Source organism: Capra hircus, chromosome 9 (genome assembly GCF_001704415.2).
Source record: "Capra hircus breed San Clemente chromosome 9, ASM170441v1, whole genome shotgun sequence".
Taxonomy (NCBI): Eukaryota; Metazoa; Chordata; class Mammalia; order Artiodactyla; family Bovidae; genus Capra; species Capra hircus.
Window position 1 is genome coordinate 87,952,681 of NC_030816.1, and position 16,405 is coordinate 87,969,085.

General features: G+C 49.0%; 1 protein-coding gene, 2 long non-coding RNA genes and 1 pseudogene across 6 annotated transcripts in view; 1 reads left to right on the forward strand and 3 right to left on the reverse strand.

The window, feature by feature from the left end:
* PDE10A (phosphodiesterase 10A) overlaps positions 1–16,405 on the reverse strand; it is a 777,492-nt gene that overhangs the window by 219,333 nt on the left and 541,754 nt on the right. The gene's annotated exons all lie outside the window — the stretch shown is intronic.
* On the reverse strand, positions 2,229–4,811 carry LOC108636751. Its single transcript, XR_001918567.1, has 3 exons — positions 4,783–4,811; positions 3,909–4,101; positions 2,229–3,649 (listed from the first exon to the last, which is right to left on the reverse strand). It is a non-coding gene; the product is annotated as an uncharacterized LOC108636751 (long non-coding RNA).
* On the forward strand, positions 7,826–10,632 carry LOC102183960 (annotated as a pseudogene).
* Positions 10,769–15,897, reverse strand: LOC108636752. 2 transcript variants are annotated; one of them, XR_001918569.1, is made up of 3 exons: positions 15,598–15,897; positions 12,141–12,268; positions 10,769–11,395 (listed from the first exon to the last, which is right to left on the reverse strand). It is a non-coding gene; the product is annotated as an uncharacterized LOC108636752 (long non-coding RNA). The 2 variants fall into 2 exon arrangements; XR_001918568.1 differs by lacking the exon at positions 10,769–11,395 and adding an exon at positions 11,413–12,020.

The following is a 16,405-nucleotide window of genomic DNA, read 5'->3' on the forward strand; positions in this document are numbered from 1 at the left end:
GAGAACAGAAATTGAACAGTGGTTCATCTTGGAGGCAGACACTGGACAATCAGAGAGCTGTGACTGAGTTCCTCATGAGAATCCCAAATGGAGACTGTAAGGGCTGGCTTGAGCAAGTTTTCGTTCATTGGGATAAAATGCCAAAGACAATAGGTAATTGAGATGCTCAAGATGGAGTGGTAATTCTCTTGAAATGAGATAGACCTATCCCACTCTGTGTGTGTGTGTGTGTGTGTGTCTGTGTGTGTGTGTGTCTGTGTCTGTGTGTCTGTGTGTCTGTGTGTTTGGGAAAATGTCCATGTGCCATGACTTGGTCCTGGCTGGACAATTGCCCTGGGTGCCGGGAGCCAGCACAAGGAGTCCCGCCCATGGCAAAGGTCAAGAGGTTAAGGGGTCCGACAGGCAAGGCAAGTCGGGCCTTAAGGGAGCCTCGCTATATTTTCTTGAGCATCTACCCCCAAAACCAGAGTCTGCCTGCCTTACTGCATTATGCATTCCACCTATTCTTCTGACATTACAGGGGGGCTAACCCCGACCACCTTTCTCTGGGAAAAAGTTAACTTAGAGCTCCAGTTAACAGTCTCCTGCATATAAAAGGAGTGTTTCAGCTCAAACCCCTCTGATGGCTTTCTAACTTGCCTTACCTGGACTTTTACAACTATGCATGTGATTGTTTACAGCCCCCAACTGTGAGAGGCATGGGAAGCCTAAAACATAGAGCCTTTCAAAGAGTTAAAAAGTTATTAAGAGTAGTGCTGGCTGTAAGATTTCACTGTTGAGCAATACTTGTTGCTAAGTTCCCATATCTCTTATTCACTGTGACCTGGAGTACATTTGTTAACATAGTTAGAATGTAAGAAAAACAAAATAGTAGCCTTGAAACTAACTGCATCAGACTTTTGAGCTAATTGGTTCTTTCTTTATTGTAACTTACTGCACCTTTGCTTCATGAAAATGTAACTTTGTTTGATACTTTTTAAGGCTGACATAGATTAAAAATATAAAGAAAAAACACTTCAAGAGAAAATAAGTTTTCTGGCTAAGCAGCCTTTGTCAAAAGAGGGTCTTAAAATGTTTTACAGGCCTCTAAGACCAGAAGATAATGTACACAACATAATTTGTGGGAAAGGTATAATAGTCCTTTTGAAAATAAAGTTATTGGGCCTCGCTCACCGAAGCAGCTTGGTCTCCCCATGTCAATCATTTTCTCTCTCCCCCTCTTACTGTCTTTCAGGCTAGTTCCCATCTGGACAGAGGTCTGCCATGTCTACTTATTTGCCTGGGTTTCTAAGACCTGAACAGGAAGGTGCCCTGCGTCTTCACTCCCTCGGGAGAATGGGAGGGCACTTGTGGCCTTACGTAGACAGCACAAGTCTCTTGTCTTGAGACTTTATTGATTTTCTGTATAAAAAAAGGAACATCAGCCTCTTTTCTTCTCTCCTCTCTTTTCATATCTACAACATTCTTTCTTTATCTATCTCTCTCTAAATCAATTGCCGACTCCGTCTCCCCTTAGAATTCCCTGGATCCACTGGGGCTGGACCCTGGCACCTGGGGATGCTCTGTCATACTCCCTTTCTCTTCCCACCTCCTGACATCTCTTCCTCACATCACAGGCCTTTGGAATATTCACTAATCAAAATGACTCAACTATGGAATCATTTTGATTCTAGAGATTTACTTCTTATTGTTCCCTCTTTCCAGAATCTTTTGTTTCTCATCTCACTTGTTCTATTTCCAGAATACCTTCATACCATCTGACATGCCAGCTTCTGGAAACACTCTACTACCTTCCTCACGAGTAACGGCATTTTCCATCACAGCAGGAGTGACTGGATATATGACCTATGCTTCCCCCATTAGGTGTTTGAGCTGTGTGGGCCCAATCCTAACACCTGAGCCCTTTCCTCACCAAACAATAGGAGTCACAGCCCTCCTACTCTACACATTCATCAACTGATGGGCAAGGCATCTATTGCCTATAACTTCTACTGTGCTGCAGCTGTGGGGAGGCAGAAGAACCTGTACCAGGACACAGGATCTGTCTCTGCCCTGGTGCAGGGCCATGGGACAGCAGGTTTTGTAAATTACCAATTATAAAGAAAAGGCACTACTCTTCCAGTATTCTTGGGCTTCCCCTGTGGCTCAGCTAGTAAAGAATCCACCTGCAATGTAGGAGAACTAGGTTTGATCCCTGGATTGGGAACATCACCTGGAGAAGGGAAAGGCTACCCACTCTAGTATTCTGGCCTGGAGAATTCCATGGACTGTATAATCCATGGGGTCGCAAAGAGTCGGACATGACTGAGCAACTTTCACTTTCTCGTCACTGATTCACTTGAATCTCTATTCAGGAGGGGGCCTGTATGGTTTGGGGACACAGGGGCGCTGGGAGAAGGACAGGATGCAGGCTTGGGTGGGTCACCAGCTTGGTGGGTTCAGGTGATCGATGTGTCAGGGCCTTATGCATAGGTCTGGGGAACAAGGGCCTGGGTTTAATCCTTGGAAAGAGGCAACATGCGGGACCTGGTAGCCTCAGTGGAGGAGGCTGGTGAAGAGGCAAGTGACTGGGAGAGCAGGAGAAAGACAGAAGGACAGTGTTAGAGTCCTGGTCAGGACAGCTAGGTGGGGGAAGACGAGCCTCTCCTGACACCTGGACAGCCCTGGCCAACCCTACCCCATGCATGCTCCTGTCACCCAGACAAATTGCAGACCCCATATGGGAGTGAAATCAACTGGGAGGTGATTTTAATGGGTGTCTGCAACAGAGCATACTTCCAAGAACCTGATTGTTCTTGCTACTTCCTTAAAATCCTGCTTGCATCTATAAATAGGAAACCCAGCCTCACTCAGTGACAAGACATGAATGGGGCACTGCCCAAGCTGAAGACTCCACATGCCCCTCCTAGTTCACACCCTGAAGCCAGCAAAGGCCAGGACCCCCATGATAACAGAGATGGAGCCCTCTGTCACAGACGTTGATGTCACTGGCAGTCTCCTGGAGTGAAAAATAATGTCCAAAGACAAGGACCCACTTTCAAAGAATCAAGAGGGCTTGTCAGTCCCAACAGGTGATGAGCTCACTCTTCATCACCGGATAGATAGCCCAAAGAAGTGAATTCAGAGATGCTGAAATCTTGGTTAGAGGCAGCGCAAAAGACTGACTGAATGAGACAAACGTGAGGGGGGAAAATCCTCCACAAAGGCTCTGTTATGGGAACCACTGACCAAAACCACGGGCCCTAGCCTGGCCTGATACAGACCATTTGCATGAATTGGCTTACAACCAGAAGTCCTGGTGAGGAATGCAGCACTTACAAGATACCATCAACCAGAAGAATTGGGGGAAGGTCCAAAGGGGAGAGGAGACGACAGTCCATATGTCCTATCAGCTTGCCAGAATCCTCCCTAGAATCCGTCTTGGCTGAGAGATGCCTGCACCTCCAGAAAGGATCCTAAGACCAAAGATGGATCAAGCAAGATGACTGGCCAGAGACAATTTCCAGAGGCCTGGAAAATAACCCCATCACCATAAAATCCAAGACCGTGAGCCACGTGGCAGAGCAGTTCTCCTGGGTTCCCTTATGCTGTTTCTCTCCACCTGGGCGCCCCTTCCCAATGAAGTCTGTTGCTTTGTCAGTGCCTGTACCTGCTCGGAAAATTCATTTCCAAATGTTAGACAAGAGCCCACTCTTGTTCCTGGGAAGGGCTCCCCCTTCCTGCAACAAAGGGCAACTCTGGTGGGATTTCTTCAATACAGCTGACCTCTCAGGTACTCAGGGACCAGCTCGTCTGCTGACCAACCAGACCCAGTGGTAGAAACAGGGACTCTTTTGTCCCTGTTCTCCTCCTGACAAAGACAACTGGCTAGTGCCCCGACTGGGTAAGAAACAAGAGAATTTACTGACCTTTTCCCCCTTTCTTCTTTTCAGTCCCTCCTTTTGTGTACTTTTTCTTCTGTCCAGGTCCCGAATGCAGGAGTCTAGTTGAAGGGCCTCAGCCTGAACTGAGGGTCGGAGCCTGATCATCTCCAGTGAGCAGAGAACTCGAATTCTGGTCTGCTGTCTGGTTTCTGGAGGGCTGAGTTCCAGTCCTCCCTGCCTGGAAGCCAAGGGAAGTCCTGCAATGCCTGGTGGCAGGTGATGTCCACAAGGCCCCCTTTAGTGCCCCCTCCTTCCCCTCTTCTTTCAACCTGGCCTCCTTTCCTCCCTTTGCAACATTTCAAGACCTGAGCTATTTCAGTTTACTCAGTACTTGGAGCTGAAGTTCTGGGTCTCTGTAGGAGGTTTTCGGAAAGACTGAAGCCTTTCATTTAAAGGGGCAACCAATTAGGGTGGCTGGGCCTAAGTGTATAGCTTGTGTTCTGTGTTATGATATGTGGTGGCCGTTCTGCCTTCTGAAATTAGAAATTCTGGTTCTGTTGCACTGTGGAGGTATCTTGAGTGAATGCTATCTGACTGCAAAGATTCTAGCTATGAGCCCATGATTCTGGAGGGAAGGGCTGGGGCGCAGCAACCGGCAATCAGGAGACAGAGGGTCTTTTAGGACGAGCCTGGCCAAGCTGGTTTGACCCAGCACAAGGGGCGGGGCCCCAGAGGGGTGCGGCTGGAAAGGAGCAGGCAGAAAAGAAAGCAACCAGAGCCAGCTAGGTCTCAGATAATCCCCACTTCCGACAGGCAACCAGGCAACCTCGCATTCCTGTGGAATTGGGATGGGGTGACAATGGCCTAGATGGGGGGTTCCAAGCCCCATCTTTGCTTTTTGTTTCTACTTCTGTTTTACCTGTTCAGCGTGATGCCAGGCAGTGAGTTAGTTCAGGGATGAACCTTCTCGGTTGTGGGTGGAGGGGGTGGAGGGAATGATTTAATCAGGGAAGGCGATGGGAGTATACGAGGGGGTTAGGGAAACTTTGTGCTGTGTGACCCTCGCCACTCCTCTGTCCCTTCCCCTGGCCCCTTTGCTCCTGGGGTGGGGGGCTTCCCTGGGCTGGTTACCCACCCTCTGGGCCAGAAAAGAGGTGACTTTGGTGAAATAGTGGTGCCGGGAGTTTCCGAGGAGAAGTTGGTAGAAAAGGTGGCAAGAAAGCAGCAGGAAATGCTGCCCTCAAGACCTCGGCCTGCCCTTGCCAAGTGGGAGCCCTGGAGCCAGGGGGTTTGGGACAGGTGGCCGTCCCCAGGAAAAGAGACCTAGATATCTCCTCGAAAAGCACGCCCTCCCCCCACCCCATCTGCTCACACAAACCCTTCAGATCCGTGCCGCTCTCTGTCCTTGAAAGACCAGCGCTGTGTGATAAATTTCACCTGCAGAACGCACGGGGCTGCAGAGAAGGCAGGGCCGAGCTTGAGAGCGCGGAAGTGGCGGCCGCGCTCGGAAGTGGCGGCCGCGCTCAGGTCTGTGAAGGGCTGGGGCTGGCTGCCACGTGCTAGGACGAAATGAGCTGGGCAGCAGCCGAAGCTCGGGTCTTTGAAGGGCTCAGGGCGGCGGTGGCGACTGCCCGCGGCCCAGATTCTCCTGGGCGGCGGAGGCGCGGTCCCGAGCTGGACGGATCTGCGCGGCCTTCTCCCGGGGCCGCGCATCCTGCGGGCTGTGGATGCCGCCAGTGCTGCTGTTGCTGGCTCTGCTGCGCTCGCGCCAGCCCCGCGACGCCCCGCACCCCGTCCGCCCCTCCAGCTCCCCGCGCCCTGCCACCAGCAGCCGGGGTCTGGGTAGGTGGTTGGGGGAAGGGGCAGGGGGAGGGAGGTCAGCGCGAGCCTCTACCTGAGCGAGAACCCAGTGTGTTGGCTCTTGGGTTTTGATGCATAACTTCATTATGTGAGAAATGACCTTATTCCGGTAAAGAATCTGCCTGCGATGCAGGAGGCCCAGGTTCGATTCCTGAGTTGGGAGGCTCCCCTGGAGAAGGGAATGGCAACCTACTCCAGTCTTCTTGCCTGGAGAATCCCATAGACAGAAGAGCCTGGCGGGCTACAGTCCATGGGGTCGCAGAGTCAGACAGGACTGAGCGATTAACACTAATCCTTTAATCTGTTAATACTCAGTGAGACAAATTCCCTGCCCTTCACTTGGCTTGCAGAGTTTGAACATAAAGCAGGTTTCCAAGTAAACAATTTTGTGGGAATTCCCTCTTCAACGTTTCTACTTGGAGGAAGTGGCCACGCATTGTATCTGTGTTTCAGACTGAGTTTTCCTGTTCTGGCAAAGTAGATTCTGAGGTTATAAGAATCTTCTAATCTTCCAATGCAGCTCCACTTGACAGTAGTCTTCAAAATGCTTTACAGTCTTAACGTTGAAATGACAAAAAATGTGCCACAAAAAATTTGAAGAAGACTTCAGTTTTGTACAGAATCACTAGCAGAACTATTTATGATCCTGTTCGCAGCTCCAACCCCTTCTACATGTGTGTTTTATATCAGTGCAAGCGTTTACTCTGCAGTAATATTTTGAAATATTAGCTGTTTTCACCTTGATAGTATGAAAATGATGTAACTGGATGGCAGCATCAGTGCCCAGTAGTTCCCAAGGGCTGTCTCAGACATGTGCAGATGACTCAGTATCTGAGAGGCGGCACACCCAACAGTGCAACTCCTATCTCCAGTTATTTTACCCTTGGGATAGAGGAGTGGGAGTTGAAAAGTGTCACTTTTTGGAGACAAAAGCTAAGGTGAAGGATATTGAGATATCCAGAGAGATCAGTTTTTATCAGTTCAGTCGCTCAGTCATGTCCGACTCTTTGTGACCCCATGAACCGAAGCATGCCAGGCCTCCCTGTCCATCACCAATTCCTGGAGTCCATCCAAACCCATGTCCATTGAGTCAGTGATACCATCCAACCATCTCATCCTCTGTCATCCCCTTCTCCTCCCACCTTCATTCTTTCCCAGCATCAGGGTCTTTTCCAATGAGTCAGCTCTTTGCATCAGGTGGCCAAAGGATTGGAGTTTCAGCTTCAACATCAGTCCTTCCAGTGAACACCCAAGACTCATCTCCTTTAGGATGGACTGGTTGGATCTCCTTGCAGTCCAAAGGATTCTCAAGAGTCTTCACCACAGTTCAAAAGCAGCAATTCTTCAGCGCTCAGCTTTCTTTATAGTCCAACTCTCACATCCATACATGACCACTGGAAAAACCATAGCGTTAGACTAGATGGACCTTTGTTGACAAAGTAATGTCTCTGCTTTTGCTGTCTAGGTTGGTCATAACTTTCCTTAGGAGTAAGCGTCTTTGAATTTCATGGCTGCAGTCACCATCTGCAGTGATTTTGGAGCCCAGAAAAATAAAATCAGCCACTGTTTCCACTGTTTCCCCATCTATTTCCCATGAAGTGATGAGACCAGATGCCATGATCTTCGTTTTCTGAATGTTGAGCTTTAAGCCAACTTTTTCGCTCTCCTCTTTCACTTTCATCAAGAGGCTTTTTAGCTCCTCTTCACTTCTGCCATAAGGGTGGTGTCATCTGCATATCTGAGGTGATTGATATTTCTCCTGGCAATCTTGATTCCAGCTTATGCTTCTTCCAGCCCAGCGTTTCTCATGATGTACTCTGCAGATAAGTTAAATAAGCAGGGTGACAATATACAGCCTTGACAGACTTTTCCTATTTGGAACAAGATTGTTGTTTCATGTCCAGTTCTAACTGTTGTTTCCTGACCTGCATACAGGTTTCTTAAGAGGCAGGTCAGGTGGTCTGGTATTCCCATCTCCTTCAGAATTTTCCACAGTTTCTTGTGATCCACACAGTCAAAGGCTTTGGCATAGTCAATAAAGCAGAAATAGATGTTTTTCTGGAACTCTCTTGCTTTTTTGATGATCCAGCAGATGTTGGGAATTTGATCTCTGGTTCCTCTGCCTTTTCTAAAACCAGCTTGAACATCTGGAATTTCACGGTTCACGTATCCAGGGAGAGGATAACTCTAAAAGATGTACTTTGAGGTGTATTTTTCATGAGGTTTTAGTAGATGAAAAAAATCCAAATAAAGAGAAACAGTTAAAGAGCAAGCTTCTGGGTGGAAAACGAACAACTTGAGCTGCTTACACTATGTCTGAAATGAACGAGCTGTCGGAGCTCTATGAAGAGAGCAATGACCTGCAGATGGATGTGATGCCTAGTGAGAGTCACCTTCCGCATATCAAGGTAGGTGGCGGGAGCCCCGAGCTATCCCAGAACCCCTCCCGCGCGGCCAGTGCCCAGCCACAGCTGGAGGAGGAAGGCCCCACGGAGGAGGAGGAGGCGGCCCAGCCAATGGCCCCAGAGGGGCCCCAGCCCTGGGGAGCAGCCAGGCCAGATCGCGGGCCCTGAATTCGAGAGCGAGGGCGAGGGCGAGGAATTCGATGACTGGGAGGATGACTATGACTCTGGAAGAGGAGCCGCTCAGCGGTGAGGGCTACAGAGTATCAGCGGCCCTTGAAGAAGCCACCAGGATGTTTCTGAGAACCTCCAGAGCCAGAGAAGCAGCTCTGGATGGCGGGTTTCAGATGCATTCTGAGAAGACCCTGTTTGATCAGTTGGCTTTTATCGGAGAGTTTTCACTTATGGTTGTCAGTCGTCTGACTGAAGAACTCGGCTGTGATGAGATCATTGATAGAGAGTAGTTGAATGCTGTTAAGAGAGGAGGAAGCTGCTTGAGGAGAGACCCAGCATTCCACTGTCTTTGGGGTTCATTCCAAATAGTTCTGTGCCAATGAAAAGCTTGATCCTCCCCCACTCCACTCCCCACTCTCCCACTTCAAAAAAAAAAGCAGAGTAGAAAAAGGTAGTGACTGCACAGTTGTGAAAAAGGAGAAAAATTGTTAAAGCAAAGTATCTTAGTACTGTCGAAACCTGTTTTCAAGAATGTCCAGAGACACTTATGGCTTTGACTTTGTTGTTTATTCGGATTAATTTCCTCTTATTGGGGAAGATAACCTTTCATGTTTCACTGTAAGAAATGGCTTTGCAAGTTACGACCAAGATAGACTGCCAGTCAAGAGCCCACTGATGATAATTATATGAGGAAAAAAATGACCAATTTATCCACCTTAGGACATAAGTTTTGAGTTATTTGGACTGAAAGCATATTGAGAAAACTTTAAAGATTCAACTTTGTGATCTATCCAAGCTGTGGTTATCAAAGGCTAAATTTGGTGTAAAATAAATCTACCCAGTGTTCTTCAGGATCTCAAAGGATAATCTAGTCCCCAAAGAGGTATGTGTCATGTGTGCTATATCTTAAAATGTGTTTCCAAGAACAACTGAGATTTTGTTTGTATGTTTATCTTGATCATTTTTAAAGCTACTGTAATCTTTAATTCAAGAAAATTAGTTGCCTTGAACATTTTTAAAAGGCAAAAGTTAAGACATCCTTAATAAAGTTTCAAATTTAGACTGTAAAATGTACATGAAGGTACAAAGAATACAAACTCTTTCAAACATCAGTATATACTAGGGAATTTTCTGTTTCTCTTGCTCTCTTTTTTTCATTTAACTTTACAGGCAAAAGACTGGTTGAATTTCATAATGTAAGAAATGTTAAGTGAAAATTGTCCAGTAAAAGGAAAGCCCTACATCTAAAAAAAGACATTATGAACAACCCTTAAAAGTTTTAAATCTTCCCAGAAATCCACCTCAGTATTTGAAGTTTCCCTCTGTCTCCTCCTCTAATTAATCTTGTTTTTGGTTATGCATCAGCATTCAAGATAATAAAAATTTCTTGTTCTGTGTAAAAAAAAAAAAATCAAGCTTCTGAAATTCAGGTTGCAGTGATGCTCACTGAAAGATGTAAGCTATGAAGGCTTCATTACAGAAATCTTCCTGATACCCATGTGTATATAGAAGGAGAAAAGCCCATGGTGGATTGCCTTACATGAATTGGGAGAATCTTAAATTGTTTTTATGGCAGCACAAGTTAGTAGAGGCCACAGGGAATTTCTCAACAAGACCTGGTCCACAGGTCTGTTGACATTGTCTGTGGGATTAGCTACCTGGTCAGAAGGGATGTCATCCACAAACACCAGGCTGCTAGGAGCTGTGTCATTGATGACAGCTTCAAGTTAAGAGTACAGACAACCCCTCTCCAGAGTCTTGTTCCCCATGGGATCTCACTGTCTGGGGAACAACGAAAACAATGGATCAATGGATGGCCCCTGAAAGTCTAGTTAATAATGAGTTCTCTGGACTTCCCTGGTGATCCAGTTGCTAAGGGTCCAGCATTCCCAATGCAGGGGCCCAGGTTCAATCCCTGGTTGGGGAACCAGATCTTACTTGCACATCTAAGAAGGCAGCGTCCTGCAACTAAGAGATCCCACATGATCATGACTTTGTGCCAAACGCTCTACAGGGACATCTACCCGTCTGAGATGGGCAGGTACCTGAAAGGGGTTACCAAATAGCCCAGCCCATCAGCTGTCCTGATGAACCATTTGCTGTGATGGCTTGTGCTGGGCCTTCAATCTGGAGAAGAGGCCCAGTTCCAGGTCTTGTTGAGAAATTATAATAGTTATATATTGTTACGAAACAAATTATGTCCCAAACTAAATGGCTTGCATAACAGTAAACAGTGGTTTCTGTTTCTTTGGGACTGGTTCAGCTTGGAAAAGACCCTGATGCTGGGAAAGGTTGAGGGCAGGAGGAGAAGGGGGCGACAGAGCATGAGATGGTTGGATGGCATCACCGACTCAGTGGAGATGAGTTTGTGTAAACTCTAGGAGTTGGTGATAGACAGGGAGGCTTGGCGGGCTGCGGTCCATGGGGTTGCAAAGAGTCAGACATGACTGAGTGACTGAACTGAACAGATACTACTGTGAGATACAGAGTCAGGTCAGAAGTGTGAATGTGGAAATCCCTACTATGGTAGCCCTCACCCAATGGGTGTTTTACTAACTACAAAGATTGTCCATTCATGTCAGAAATCCAGGCCACGTGAAATGAGTGTGGTGTGGATCTGTGGGCCCAGGGATAAGCACTGTTAGCAGGGCCTGGCAGAGCTGTCCACTGACTGCCTGGAGCCCCGAGCCGCACTTCAGAAACAGGGAGGCCATGATGATACTGCAGTCCCTGTGCATAATGCTAGTAACATGCTAGGTCCAACATGAATGTGGGAGTCATTTCTTCTCCTTCAGGTTCACTTACCTGAGCCCATGGTCATGCGGCTCACTGGGAAAGAAGGAAAGGACTTCTGCACTTACTGTGGTGAACAAAGGGCACTCCACTGAAACATAGCTTCCTTCTCTGGGGATGCATTCTGAAAAGGGGCTCTGCTCTAGAAATGAAATGCTCCTCAGAAGCAGCCCCCACATGCTCTCCATCTCTGGCAGGACTCCGGGTTCGATTCTGAAAGTCCTCTTCCATCTAGGCTTTTCCTGCAGAGCTGTCTGGCATGTATCCAGAAAGGCTGTGTGTTGGCCGATCCTGGGTACTGACCTGGTGGGCGAGGGCACACATCCAGGATGTGCAATTTCTGCCCAGCAGGGGACTTCTCCTTCTCCACAAGGAAGGGAGGGGCACTGGCTCTATGGAGTGTTGGGGATGGAGCAGGAGGGACCATGCTTGCTCTGCCAGGCCAGCCCTGCACCTTCACTCTGCTCTCACATAACTGAGGGGAGGAGGCCTATGGGCCTTTTTCTGCAACCCTGCCCTCACCTGCCTTTTGCCTTCACAGATGCTCACTCTCTTTGCTATAACTTTACCGTCGATTCTCAGCCCAGACCTGGACAACCATGGTGTGTGGTTCAAAGCCAGGTGGACGGAAATGTTTTTCTCTCCTGTGACTGTGGTCATGCTAAGATCCAATTCACAGGTCCATTGGGGGAGGAGGTGAAAACGACAAAGGCCTGGGAAACACAGACTGAAACACTCAGAGACGTCGGGAACTTGCTGAGGGAGCAGCTGCCCGATGTTACGTCGGAGAAACACACGGTCACAGGTGAGTTAGAAAGTCCAAGTGCAGAAGGAGCAGGCTGGGGGCTTAAACTCATTCATTGTTTCTGGGTAAAAAATAAATGGAGGATATTGGTCGTTCCCTAGTAGTCCAGTGGAAGGAGCAGGCCTTGGAGGAGAGAACAGGGCCAGATTAGCTGGGCTCAGGGGAGGTGGACCCAGGTGGGGCAAAGAATCTGTCAATCCCAGAGGCTGAGCTCTTTGCCACGGTGGGGGCAGACCCTCTCACCTCGCAGGGCAGGATGACATGTCAGTGTGAAGAGGATGGACACATCAGTGGATCCTGGCAGTTCGGCATCAGTGGACAAATGTGCCTCCTCTTTGACTCAGAGAATGGACACTGGACAGTGGTTCATTCTGGAGGGAGACGGATGAGAGAGAAGTGGGAGAAGGACAGGGCTGTGAGCAACTTCTTCAAAAAGGTCTCCATGGGAGACTGTCGGTCCTGGCTTCAGTATTTCTTGGTGCACTGGGAGGAAATGTCGACAACCACAGGTAAGTGAGACTAGAGGAAAGAAGTGGTAGTCCACTCAAAGGGACATGGACCCACCCCTCTGTGTGTATGTGTGTGTGTGTGTGTGTGTGTGTGTATGTGTGTGTGTGTGTGTGTGTGAAAGTGACCTATTCAAGGTGAGTGGTTCCTGGGAGATCAATGGCCCTGGGGATGCTCTGTGATCCTCTTTCCTCTTCCACCTCCTGACATCTCTCCCTCATAGCACAGGCGTTTCAACCATTGTACATGGATTCTTGCTGACCCCTAAATATGAGGGCACCACTCTGATTCTAGAGATCTCCTTCTTACTGACACTCTCTCTACAACCTTTTAAAAATATCAGCTATTCTAGTTCTGGAAATCTGTCGATGCCACCTCAAACATCAGCTCCTGAGAGGACTTAATCTGTTCCCATCCTCGCGTCACCTCATCTGATGTCACGCAGGACTGAGGGGCTGTGTGGGGACCCTTGCTCGCCCATTCACTGTCTGAGCTCTGTGGAGAAGGGGCTCCTCCCTTCCTCCATCTCACCTCAGGACCTGTCGCAGGGGCTGCCATATGGTTGGTTCAAATGACTGCATGACACGAGACAGACTTGTGAACATAGCAGGGGAAGGACAGGGTAGGACGAATTGAGACGGTAGCAGTGACATATATACGTACTATGATGCAGAAAATAGCTAACCAGCGGGTAGATGCTATATAACACAGGGAGCCCAGCCTGGCGCTCTGTGATGACCTAGAGCAGGGGGATGGAAGCAGGAAAGAAGGTTCAGGATGGAAGGGATATATGTATCTAATTATGGCTGATTTGCATTGTCCTATAACAGAAACCAACACAGCATTGTAAAGAAACTATGCACTAATGACTCCATAGTAGGGTACCTGGGTCCAGGGGGGCTGAGAAGGCATCTGCTTAGTTTAGGGGTCGGGACAAGGGCTTCACTCTCACTTTCCTTACAGCATCACCAACTGAAGCTCCCCTCAGAGTCAACTCCACGGCCACAGCCATCAAGCATATCACCTGGATCCTCCCCGTGCTCCTCACCAGTTTTATCATAACTGTCTTCCTGGGCTGAGTCCTTTCCAGGAGCAGGTACTGAGGGCAGAATTCAGAGGGAAGGCAGGGGCACAGGGCCTGGTGTGAGGCCAGGGAAGGTGAATCCCAGCCAACCTCTGCCCCTCACTGAACCTCCTCATCCTGGAAATGAGCAGGTGAATAAGACCCCATATCACCTGAGAGCAAGAACTGCAGACCCAAATCCAAAGGCCTGTTCTCACAGGAAGTGGCCTGGATCAAGCAGACAAGGCAGGAGCCCCACAGCAGAGACTGGGAAAAGGGCTGAGGCCAGGCCTGTGCTCCTGGAGCAGCAGCAGTTCTGACTCAGCCTGTGGCCTGCACATCATCAGCCTCCCGGGGACCCAGAGCCTCCATCACTGAGCGGCCCTACCTTGAGCAGAGGTGCCTGGGGATGGGTGGGTTTGATCTGGGGTGGAGGCGCCCAGCTGGGCGGACTAGGAAGAGATGGGGAGCAGGGACCCTGGTCCTGAGAGCTGTGTGTGCTGCTGGCTCTGAGGCTGGGAGGAAGGGAAGGAAGGAGGTTTGCCTGGAGCCCCTCAAGACTGTCAGGAAGCAAGGCCCCTCCTCCCCGGACCTGCCCCTGAGGGAGGATCAGGACAGGAGTAAAGGGAGCAGATTGATTCCTTACTGGCTTCAGTCCTGAGCCTAAGCAGGTGATCTGTGTGTCAGGGAAAGGTTCTCATGCACAGACCTGGGGGACAGGGGCGTGGTTTAATCCCTGGGAAGAGGCAACACGGGGGACCTGGTAGCCTCAGAGGAGGAGGCTGGTTAAGAGGTAAGTGACTGGGAGAGCAGGAGAAAGATGGAAGGACAGCGTTAGAGCCCTAGTCAGGACAGCCAGGTGGGGAAGATGGGCCGCTCTGGACACCTGGACAGCCCTGGCCACCCCTACCCATGCATGTTCCTGGCACCTGGACACAGTGCAGACCCCAGATGGGAGTGGAATCAACCAGGAGGTGATTTTAATAGGTGTCAGCAATAGAACATACTTCCAAAAACAGTGGTCATGATGAAATTATCCGATCGCTTTGTGTTTCTTTCTTAAACTTCTGCACGCGTAGTTTCCACATATGTCAATAGGAAACCCAGCCTCACTGAATGAGAAGACATGAATTGGGCACTGCCTGTGCTGAGGCCTCAGCACACTCCTAGTTCAGGGCTCAGTCACCCCTGAAGTCAGCAAAGGCCAGGAACCCCATGATAACAGAGAGATGGAGCCCTCTGTCACAGGCTTTGACCTCTCTAGGTCATTCACAATCTCTTTGGATGGAAATAATGACCAAAGACAAGGACCCATTTACCAAGAATTAGGAGGCCTTGTCAGTCTCAACAGGTGATAGATGGCTTCACTCTTCATCGCCAGACAGATAGCCCTGAGATGAGAATTCTGAGATAGTAAAACGCTGGTTGGAGGTTGTACAAAAGGAAACGAATGAAACGAACACCAAGGGAAGAAAAGTCTTTCATAGTGGTTACGAGTGTCATTTGGAGAACAAGAACACTTAAGACGTCTCCAGGTGACAGCTCTGGATCCCAGTCTCCCTGCCAAACTTGGAAATAGACATTCCAAGCTGAGTCCTCAAACTTTTTCTAAAGAGCAATTACATTGGTCCACAAAATGTCTTGGGCTCCCCTGGAACAGAAACAACTAGAGAACATATTGTTGATGACCCTTGCAGGTAATGGCTGTCTTCTATCCCTTTCATGTTGCTGTTCAGTCATGTCTGACTCCTGCGACCTCACAGAATGCAGGATACTAGGCTTCCCTGTATTTCACTATCTCCCAGAGTTTAGTCAAACAGTCAATCCTAAAGGAAATCAGTCCTGAACATTCATTAGACTGATGCTAAAGCTGAAGCTCCAATACTTTGGGCATTTGATGCAAAGTACTGACCCACTGGAAAAGACTCTGATCCTGGAAAGACTGAAGGCAGAAAGAGAAGGGGACAACAGAGGATGAGTTGGTTGGATGGCTTCACCGACTCAATAGACATGAGTTTGAGCAAGCTTTGGGAGTTTGTGATGGACAGGGAAGCCTGGCGTGCTGCAGTTCATGGGGTCTCAAAGAGTGGGACACGACTGAGTGACTGAACTGAACTGAACTGAACTCACCTCTGGCCATGTGTTTCTCCAGTATAACATCAGGCAATTGCCCCTTGAGGAAGTCCCTGATGTCTCTCAGTGTTTCTCTCTGTGTTTCCCAAGTGTTCATAGTTTTCACCTCCTCTCCCAATGGACTTGTGGATTAGATCATGGCGCCACCACAGTCATAGGAGAGAAAAACATTCCCATCTACCTGGCCTTGAGCCACACACCACGGCTCTCCAGGACTGGGCTGAGGATCGATGGTGAATTGTAGCAAAGAGAGTGAGCGTCTGTGAAGGAAAACGCAGGTGAGGGCAGGTTTTGGAGAAGAAGACCCATTACCTTCTCCCCCCACTTATGTGAGAGCAGAGGAAAGCTGCAGGGCTGGGTTGGTAGAGTAGGAAGGCCCCCCTGCCCCCCAACACCACTTACAGGCTGAGCAAGCGGAGAAACCACATAACATTATGTCTACTCTGCTCATAAGGCCCACACAGAACCCAAAGCTGCAGAAAGGAGAATTCACAATTGGGGTCACAGGACTTAGCAAGGCCAGGGAGATGCTGCTGATCTACCACTTTGATGGGTCTTGGGATCCTGGAGAAGGCCTGGCCCACAAGGCATGAAAGAGAAAATCCAGAACTTCCGAGGCAGGTGGAAGAGGAGGGGATCAAAGGCTCAGAGAAGTGAATGTGCCAGGGTGGACACGGTATGAAAGGGCAGGAAAGTGTGCAGTCCCCCAGGTTCTATGGAGCCCGAGAGGAAAGAACGGATGAGAAGCATCTCCAACAGCTCCAGGGTGACTTTTGCTGAAGGTGAGGGACGGTGGTGGGACTGG